Source organism: Oncorhynchus gorbuscha, linkage group LG16 (assembly GCF_021184085.1).
Source record: "Oncorhynchus gorbuscha isolate QuinsamMale2020 ecotype Even-year linkage group LG16, OgorEven_v1.0, whole genome shotgun sequence".
Lineage (NCBI taxonomy): Eukaryota > Metazoa > Chordata > Actinopteri > Salmoniformes > Salmonidae > Oncorhynchus > Oncorhynchus gorbuscha.
The window spans coordinates 89362038-89371981 of record NC_060188.1 but is presented as its reverse complement, the minus strand read 5'-3'; the positions used below and the strand labels follow the sequence as shown (position 1 = coordinate 89371981).

Sequence of the window (9944 nt, the reverse complement as noted above, 5' to 3'; positions counted from 1 at the left end):
TACAATGTAAAAAATAGTACAAATAAAGAAAAACCCTTGAATGAGTTGGTGTGTCCAAACTTTTGACTGGTAGTGTGGATTACGTCTCAAATGGCACCCTATCCCCTTTATAGTGCACTAAAAGTAGTGCACTACATGGGGCATTAGGGTACCTTTTTTAAAGACATGAATATAGATGTGGGGTGTTAAGTGTTCAGGATCTGCACACGTCCCAGCTATCAGGTAACTGGCTGTTACTGAAGGGTGTTAGAAATAGCCCCAGAGCCCCTGAAGCTTCAGCTTTGACTTGAGCATGTTACCGTCTCCCTCATCTCGCCCCTGGATAATCAGCTATACAGAAGACTATACGGTATGTAAAAGCAGGCTGAGAATATACCAAAGGGTAGACAACTATTCAAAGAAGTGTTAACAACACATGGGGTAAAAACTGGTTGAATCAATGTTGTTTCCATGTCATTTCAAGTTAAACGATGTACGTTGAATTCATGTTAATTTGACAACTCAACCAAATTTATATCAAAATTAGAAGTTGAACTGACGTCTGTGCCCGGGGGGGACACGTCTGTGCCCGGGGGGGGGAACGTTCTCCTTATGTTGATGTATGTGGTTTTGCAAGGTTTTATATACGTGTAGAGAGGCCAGATCTGTTGGAGTTAGGTTGAGATGTCAGCAATTATAAGGTTGTTGTTGGGAATCGTAAAATGGGGTTTTGATTATGTTTTGTCTGTGTTCATTAGGCTTTTGGGGATGGTGTTGATTTGACTGACTTGCCAGGGCTACTGACTTACCTGTTGTGGGCTACTGACTTACCTGTTGTGGGCTACTGATTTACCTGTTGTGGGCTACTGACTTACCTGTTGTGGGCTACTGACTTACCTGTTGTGGGCTACTGACTTACCTGTTGTGGGCTACTGATTTACCTGTTGTGGGCTACTGACTTACCTGTTGTGGGCTACTGACTTACCTGTTGTGGGCTACTGACTTACCTGTTGTCGGCTACTGACTTACCTGTTGTGGGCTACTGACTTACCTGTTGTGGGCTACTGATTTACCTGTTGTGGGCTACTGACTTACCTGTTGTGGGCTACTGACTTACCTGTTGTCGGCTACTGACTTACCTGTTGTGGGCTACTGATTTACCTGTTGTGGGCTACTGACTTACCTGTTCTAGTCAACAGTATGTATGCTGAAAAAATATATAAACGCAACATGCAACAATTTCAAAGATGTTTCTTAGTTACAGCTCATATAAGGAAATCAAGTCAATTTAAATAAATAAATTAGGCCTTATCTATGGATTTCACATGACAGGGCAGGGACTCAGCCAGGGGTGGGTCTGGGAGGGCATAGGCCCACCCACTTGGGAGCCAGGCCAACCCACTGGGGACCCAGCCAAACATAAACATTTTTTTCCCCACAAATGTATTACAGACAGAAATAGTCCTTAGCCCCCCCCCCCCTCCCCGCCAAATACTCTAAAGTGACGTTGGAGGCGGCTTATGGTAGAGAGATGAATGTTCAATTCTCTGGCAACAGCTCTGGTGGACATTCTTGCAGTCAGCATGGCAATTGTACGCTCCCTCAAAACTTGAGACATCTGTGGCATTGTGTTGTGTGACAAAACTTCACATTTTAGAGTGGCCTTTTATTGTCTCCAGCACAAGGTGCAACTGTGTAATGATCACACTGTTTAATACGTTTCTTGATATGCCACACCTGTCAGGTGGATGGATTATCTTGACAAAGGAGAAATACTCACTAACAGGGATGTAAACAAATTTGTGCACACAATTTGAGATAAAATCAGCGTTTTGTGATGTATAGAACATTTCTGGGATCTTATATTTCAGCTCATGAAACCAACACTTTACATGTTGCGTTTATATTTTTGTCCAGTAATATGTTCTGATATTGTGAACTAAACAATTTAACTTCAAAACAAAACCTAATACATGTAGATTAACAGCTTGTTCTATGACGTCATCTAATTCGTTTTTTTAAAATTTATTTGACCTTTATTTAACGAGGCAAGTCAGTTAAGAAGAAATTATTATTTTCAATGACAGCCTAGGAACAGTGGATTAACTGCCTGTTCAGGGGCAGAACGACAGATTTTTATCTTGTCAGCTTGGGGGGTTTGAACTGGCAACCTTCCGGTTACTAGTCCAACGCTCTTACCCTGCCGCCCCAAAAAGGATTGAGATGTAATTTGTAAAACACATGGGTCTATTTTATACGTTGATTTAGTTATTAAATCCTGGATTCTCAGTATCCTATTAATATCCAACAGGACCTATGTTTTTACTATACGTTTTATAACTGTGGGATTCAATGTATTTGGACATCAAGACAGCAGAATTGTCTTCGTTACATTTTTTGAAAACGTTTGCTCATACAGGTAAGTCAATTAAGTACCAACTCGTATTTGAAGAACTGTTGTTGGAAATGAGGACATGTACGACTATCTTTGTAGCTTGGTGTGGACAGTAGACCTGGAGTCAGTAGCTTGGTGTGGACAGTAGACCTGGAGTCAGTAGCTTGGTGTGGACAGTAGACCTGGAGTCAGTAGCTTGGTGTGGACAGTAGACCTGGAGTCAGTAGCTTGGTGTGGACAGTAGACCTGGAGTCAGTAGCTTGGTGTGGACAGTAGACCTGGAGTCAGTAGCTTGATGTGGACAGTAGACCTGGAGTCAGTAGCTTGGTGTGGACAGTAGACCTGGAGTCAGTAGCTTGGTGTGGACAGTAGACCTGGAGTCAGTAGCTTGGTGTGGACAGTAGACCTGGAGTCAGTAGCTTGGTGTGGACAGTAGACCTGGAGTCAGTAGCCTGGTGTGGACAGTAGACCTGGAGTCAGTAGCTTGGTGTGGACAGTAGACCTGGAGTCAGTAGCTTGGTATGGACAGTATACCTGGAGTCAGTAGCTTGGTGTGGACAGTAGACCTGGAGTCAGTAGCTTGGTGTGGACAGTAGACCTGGAGTCAGTAGCTTGGTGTGGACAGTAGACCTGGAGTCAGTAGCTTGGTGTGGACAGTAGACCTGGAGTCAGTAGCTTGGTGTGGACAGTAGACCTGGAGTCAGTAGCTTGGTGTGGACAGTAGACCTGGAGTCAGTAGCTTGGTGTGGACAGTAGACCTGGAGTCAGTAGCTTGGTGTGGACAGTAGACCTGGAGTCAGTAGCTTGGTGTGGACAGTAGGCCTGGAGTCAGTAGCTTGGTGTGGACAATAGACCTGGAGTCAGTAGCTTGGTGTGGACAGTAGACCTGGAGTCAGTAGCTTGGTGTGGACAGTAGGCCTGGAGTCAGTAGCTTGGTGTGGACAGTAGCCCTGGAGTCAGTAGCTTGGTGTGGACAGTAGGCCTGGAGTCAGTAGCTTGGTGTGGACAGTAGACCTGGAGTCAGTAGCTTGGTGTGGACAGTAGGCCTGGAGTCAGTAGCTTGGTGTGGACAGTAGGCCTGGAGTCAGTAGCTTGGTGTGGACAGTAGACCTGGAGTCAGTAGCTTGGTGTGGACAGTAGACCTGGAGTCAGTAGCTTGGTGTGGACAGTAGACCTGGAGTCAGTAGCTTGGTGTGGACAGTAGACCTGGAGTCAGTAGCTTGGTGTGGACAGTAGACCTGGAGTCAGTAGCTTGGTGTGGACAGTAGACCTGGAGTCAGTAGCTTGGTGTGGACAGTAGACCTGGAGTCAGTAGCTTGGTGTGGACAGTAGACCTGGAGTCAGTAGCTTGGTGTGGACAGTAGACCTGGAGTCAGTAGCTTGGTGTGGACAGTAGGCCTGGAGTCAAAACAGTGATCTGATGGATGAGGCCACAGAGTTTCACTACAGCTATGTGACGACAGCTTTATCATCTCTTAATGCCAGAATAGACCAGACTCTGACTAATCGCTGACTAATCTTTCACACACACACACACACACACACACACACACACACACACACACACACACACACACACACACACACACACACACACACACACACACACACACACACACACACACACACACACACACACACACACACACACACACACACACACACACACACACACAGGGGGTTTCTGAGGGGAGGACAGCTCATAATGATGGCCAGAGTGGATTGAATGGAATGGCATCAACCACACGAAACACCCCTCCCCCAAAAAACATGTGTTTGATTCCATTCCATTGACTCCATTCCGGACATTATAATGAGGGGTCCTTCTGTCAGCAGTCTCCACTGACACACACACACACACTCCAGATGGTCAGATACCAACTAGATGTAGAAATCCAGCTGTCTCTTAGCACTAGTCATGTGTACGTTGGTCATAGTCTTGGACACTTCCTGCTTGAAGACGTGCCTAGCTTTTACCTTTAGCTCTTTGAAGTGTGAGTTGATCTACTTTAGAATTGTACAGGTCACATCAGCATCCCTTTCTAAAGGATCATCTGTTGTATTTTGGAATTTTACACTCCAATTGGAATTGCCTCACTTTGTTATGTCGTAGATTTAAATCAGTTATCATGTTGGAACTTGCTGTCAGAACTCCTTACAGTGTTAACGCGACCACAAGGCACTACAGAGGGTACTGTGTACGGCCCAGTACTGCCATCCAGGACCTCTATACCAGGCAGTGTCAGAGGAAGACCCTAAAAATGGTCTGGAACCAACAGGACCCTGAACAGCTACCCCCAAGCCATAATACTGTTAAATAGTTAGTTAAGTAGTTACCCAACAGCTACCCCAAGCCATAAGACTGTTAAATAGTTAAGTAGTTAACCAACAGGACCCTGAACAGCTTCTACTCCCAAGCCATAAGACTGTTAAATAGTTAGTTAAGTAGTTAACCAACAGCTACCCCAAGCCATAAGACTGTTAAATAGTTAGTTAAGTAGTTAACCAACAGGACCCTGAACAGCTTCTACCCCCAAGCCATAAGACTGTTAAATAGTTAGTTAAGTAGTTAACCAACAGGAACCTGAACAGCTACCCCCAAGCCATAAGACTGTTAAATAGTTAGTTAAGTAGTTAACCAACAGCTATCCCCAAGCCATAAGACTGTTAAATAGTTAGTTAAGTAGTTAACCAACAGGAACCTGAACAGCTACCCCCAAGCCATAAGACTGTTAAATAGTTAGTTAAGTAGTTAACCAACAGCTATCCCCAAGCCATAAGACTGTTAAATAGTTAGTTAAGTAGTTAACCAACAGCTACTCCCAAGCCATAAGACTGTTAAATAGTTAGTTAAGTAGTTAACCAACAGCTACCCCCAAGCCATAAGACTGTTAAATCGTTAGTTAAGTAGTTAACCAACAGGACCCTGAACAGCTTTGATTCCGGGCTGTATCACAACCGGCCGTGATTGGGAGTCCCATAGGGCGGCTCACAATTGGCCCAGGGTTGTCCGGGTTAGGGTTTGGCCGGGGCCGGGGCCGTGCTTTTACACCTGCATTGTTTGCTGTTTGGGGTTTTAGGCTGGGTTTCTATACAGCACTTTGAGATATCAGCTGATGTACGAAGCGCTTTATAAATACATTTGATTTTGATTTTTTTTTTTTTGGTAAGCTGACATTGTAAATAAGAATTTGTTCTTAACTGACTTGCCTAGTTAAATAAAGGTTAAATCAAATATGATCTTGTACCCCTGCATATCGACTCGGTACTGGTTCCCTGTATATAAAGCCATAGTATCATTACTCATTGTGTTTTTATTCCTTGTGCTATTATTTTTCTTATATATACTTATATTTTCTTTCTGTCTGTATTGTGGGAATAGAACAGGTAAATAAGTATTTCACTGTTAGTCAACGCCTGTTGTTTACGAAGCATGTGACAAATAATATTTGATTTGATTTGATCATTGATTCAATGCATAATGAAGGCTTAATCGATCCTATTTTTAATCATTTATCTCTGTTTACACCGTATCAAAGCTTGAATAGTGCCAGGTGGGATTAGTTTGGAAGGATTGGAATGTCTTGTTTTAGAATGTCATGGAAAGTGTTATGCTAGTCAATAGCTGTGGATATATCTTGTTAAACAACAGTGCTGAGGTCCAGGCTAAGGTGCCCTTCATCTAAACTGGAATGACACTAATGCAGCACATGGGTGAACTGGTATTTTTCCACAGTCCCTGCCACCAGACACCTACCCAGCTGGACAGTTTAGCTCAGTGCAGTGCAGAGCAGGGTAGGGTGGAGAAAAAGGGGCCATCTCCCTCAAGCACTAATGTCACTGTCAGTATACTTTATCTGTGCTTGATTGAGCTTGTCTGTTGCAATGGAACCAAAATAAATGTTTCAAAAACTGCAAACCCCACCACAGACCAACACAACTAGGTCATTTATTTTAATCCCACTTCGTTATCCCAAAAATACAGTACAACAGGTAGACAGATCATTTGTTTTCAGAGGAGAGTAGCAGATTACTAATTAATACGTGTCTTGAAAGCGAGAGGGAGATAGTGGTTAATCAACAGCTAAAAGAGGGTAGTGGATTTATTGACAGCTAAAACAAGATAGCTAGAGGGAGACTGTGGATTTATTGACAGCTAGAGGGAATCAGTGGTTTTATTGACAGCTAGAGGGAGATAGTGTGTTTATTGACAGATAGAGAGATTGTGGATTTATTGACAGATAGAGGGAGACTGTGGATTTATTGACAGCTAGAGGGAGATAGTGTGTTTATTGACAGCTAGAGGGAGATAGTGTGTTTATTGACAGATAGAGAGAGATTGTGGATTTATTGACCGCTAGAGGGAGATAGTGGGTTTCTTGTCTAGATGGAGACAGTGGGTTTATTGACAGCTAGAGGGAGATAGCTACAAGGAGATAGCAAGAAGGAGACAGCTAGAGGGACATAGCTAGAAGGAGATAGCTAGAGGGAGATAGTGGATTTATTGACAGCTAGATGAGACAACTAGAGGGTGATAGCTAGGAGGGATCTCCCTCTAGCTATCACCCTCTAGTTGTCTCATCTAGCTGTCAATAAATCCACTATCTCCCTCTAGCTATCTCCTTCTAGCTGTCTCCCTCTTGCTATCTATACAGGGAGATAGCAAGAGGGATACAGCTAGAGGGAGATAACTAGGGAGGGAAAGTGGATTTATTGACAGCTAGATGGAGATATGTATTAGATCGTGGGTTTATTGACAGCTAGATGGAGATATGTATTAGATCGTGAGTTTATTGACAGATAGAGGAAGATAGCTAAAGGATATAGTGAGTTTACTGACAGATAGAGGAAGATAGCTAAAGGATATAGTGAGTTTACTGACAGATAGAGGAAGATAGCTAAAGGATATAGTGAGTTTACTGACAGATAGAGGAAGATAGCTAAAGGATATAGTGAGTTTACTGACAGATAGAGGAAGATAGCTAAAGGATATAGTGAGTTTACTGATAGCTACAAGGAGTGAGTGGATTTATTGATAGTGGGTTTACTGACAGCTAAAATCAAATCAAATCAAATCAAATGTATTTATATAGCCCTTCGTACATCAGCTGATATCTCAAAGTGCTGTACAGAAACCCAGCCTAAAACCCCAAACAGCAAGCAATGCCGGTGTAGAAGCACGGTGGCTAAGAAAAACTCCCTAGAAAGGCCAGAACCTAGGAAGAAACCTAGAGAGGAACCAGGCTATGTGGGGTGTCCAGTCCTCTTCTGGCTGTTCCGGGTGGAGATTATAACAGAACATGGCCAAGATGTTAAAATGTTCATAAATGACTTAAAGGGAGACATTCTTTATTTTTTTAACCTTTATTTAACAAAGCAAGTCAGTTAAGAACAAATGCCTGTTCAGGGGCAGAATGACAGATTTGTACCTTGTCAGCTCGGGGGTTTGAACTTGCAAACTTCCGGTTACTAGTCCAATGCTCTTAACCACTAGGCTACCCTGCTGCCCCACATTGAGATTATTGACAGCTAGAGGGAGATACCTACAGGGAGATAGCTACTGGGAGACAGCTAGAGGGAGACAGTGGGTTTATTGACAGCTAAAGGGAGACATGGAGTTTATTGACAGCTATAGGGAGATAGCTACAGGGAGATAGCTACAGGGAGATAGTGGGTTTATTGACAGCTAGAGGGAGATAGGATAGTGGGTTTACTGACAGTTAAAGGGAGATAGCTGTCAATACACCCACTATCTCCCTCTAGCTGTGTGGAGATAGCTACAGGGAGATAGCAAGAGGGAGACAGCTAGAGGGAGATAGTGGGTTTATTGACAGCTAGAGGGAGATAGGATAGTGGGTTTACTGACAGTTAAAGGGAGACAGCTAGAGGTAGATAGTGGGTTTATTGACAGCTAGAGGGAGATAGCTAAAGGGAGATAGTGGGTTTATTGACAGCTAGAAGGAGACAGTGGGTTTATTGACAGCTAGAGGGAGATAGCTACAGGGAGATAGTGGGTTTATTGACAGCTGGAGGGAGACCATGGGTTTATTGACAGCTAGAGGGAGATAACTGCAGGGAGATATCTAGAGGGAGACAGCTATAGGGAAATAGCAAGAGGGATTTAGTTAAAAGGAGATGTTGGATTTATTGACAGCTAGAGGGAGATAGAGGTGTATTGACAGCTAACGGGAGATAGTGGATTTATTGACAGCTAGAGACAGGAGATAGTGGATTTATTGACAGCTAGAGGTAGATAGCAAGAGGGAGACAGTTAGTTTATTGACAGCTAGAGGAAAACAGAGGATTTATTGATAGCAACACAGAGATAACTAGAGGGCATTAACTAGATGAGGATAGTAGGTTTATTGACAGCTAAAGGGAGATAGTGGATTTATTGACAGCTAGAGGGAGATAGTGGGTTTATTGACAGCTATAGGGAAATGTTATGTTTATTGACAACTAGAAGGAGATAGCTAGAGGGAGATAGCTAGAGTGAGATAGTGGCTGTATTGACAGCTGGAGGGAGATAGCTAGAGTTAGATATCTATAGGGAGATAGCTAGAGGGAGATAGTGGGTATATTGACAGCTAGAGGATGATAGTGGGTTTATTGACAATGAGATGGAGATGGTGGGTTTTTGGACAGCTAGAGGGGGATAGTTGGTTTATTGACAACTATAGGTAGATTGCTAGTCAGAGATAGTGGGTTTATTGCCAGCTAGAGGGAGATAGTGGGTTATTGACAGCTAAAGGGAATCAGTGGTTTTATTGACAGTTACAGGGAGACTGGATTTATTGACAGGTAGAGGGAGATAGTGGGTTTATTGACAGCTAGAGGGAGACGGTGAGTTTATTGACAGCTAGGGGGAGATAGCTACAGGGAGATAGCTAGAGGGAGACAGCTAGATGGAGATAAATATAGAGAGTTAGCTTGAGAGAGACAGTGGGTTTATTGACAGCTAGAAGGAGATGGGATAGTGGGTTCACTGAGAGCTGGAGGGAAGATAGCTAGAGGGAGATAGTTGGTGTATTGACAGATAGAGGGAGATAGTTAGAGTGAGAAAGTGGGTTTATTAACAGCTAGAGGGACATAACTAGAAGGAGATAGTGGGTGTATTGACATCTGTAGGGAGATAGTTAGGGTGAGAAAGTGGGTTTTTAACAGCTGGAGGGATATAACTAGAAGGAGATAGTGGCTTTATTGACAGCTAGAGGGTAATGGCTAAATGGAGATGGTGGATTTATTAACAGCTAGAGGGAGATTTTGGGTTTATTGACAGCTAAAGGGAGATAAATGGTTTAATGACAGCTACAGGGAGACTGGATTTATTGACCGGTTAGAGGGAGATCGTGGGTTTATTGACAGCTAGAGGGAGATCATGGGTTTACTGACAGCTAGAGGGAAATAGTGGGTTTGTTGACAACTTGATGGAGATTGTTAGTGTGAGGTAGGTTCTGGCCTTTCTACAGAGTTTTAGAGAGATAGTGGGTTTACTGACAGTTAAGGGGAGATAGCTGTCAATACACCCACTATCTCCCTCTAGCTATCTCCCTTTAACTGTCAGTAAACC

The 9944-nt window shown here is 43.4% G+C and overlaps 1 protein-coding gene across 1 annotated transcript in view; it reads left to right on the top strand.

Moving 5' to 3' along the window:
* Nucleotides 1-249: 249 nt before the first annotated feature.
* Nucleotides 250-9944, top strand: part of alpk2 (alpha-kinase 2) — a 33449-nt gene continuing 23754 nt past the window's right edge. Inside the window, exon 1 of the mRNA XM_046305149.1 lies at nucleotides 250-349. The gene's annotated coding sequence lies outside the window, so the exon portion shown is untranslated. The remainder of the gene's footprint in view (nucleotides 350-9944) is intronic.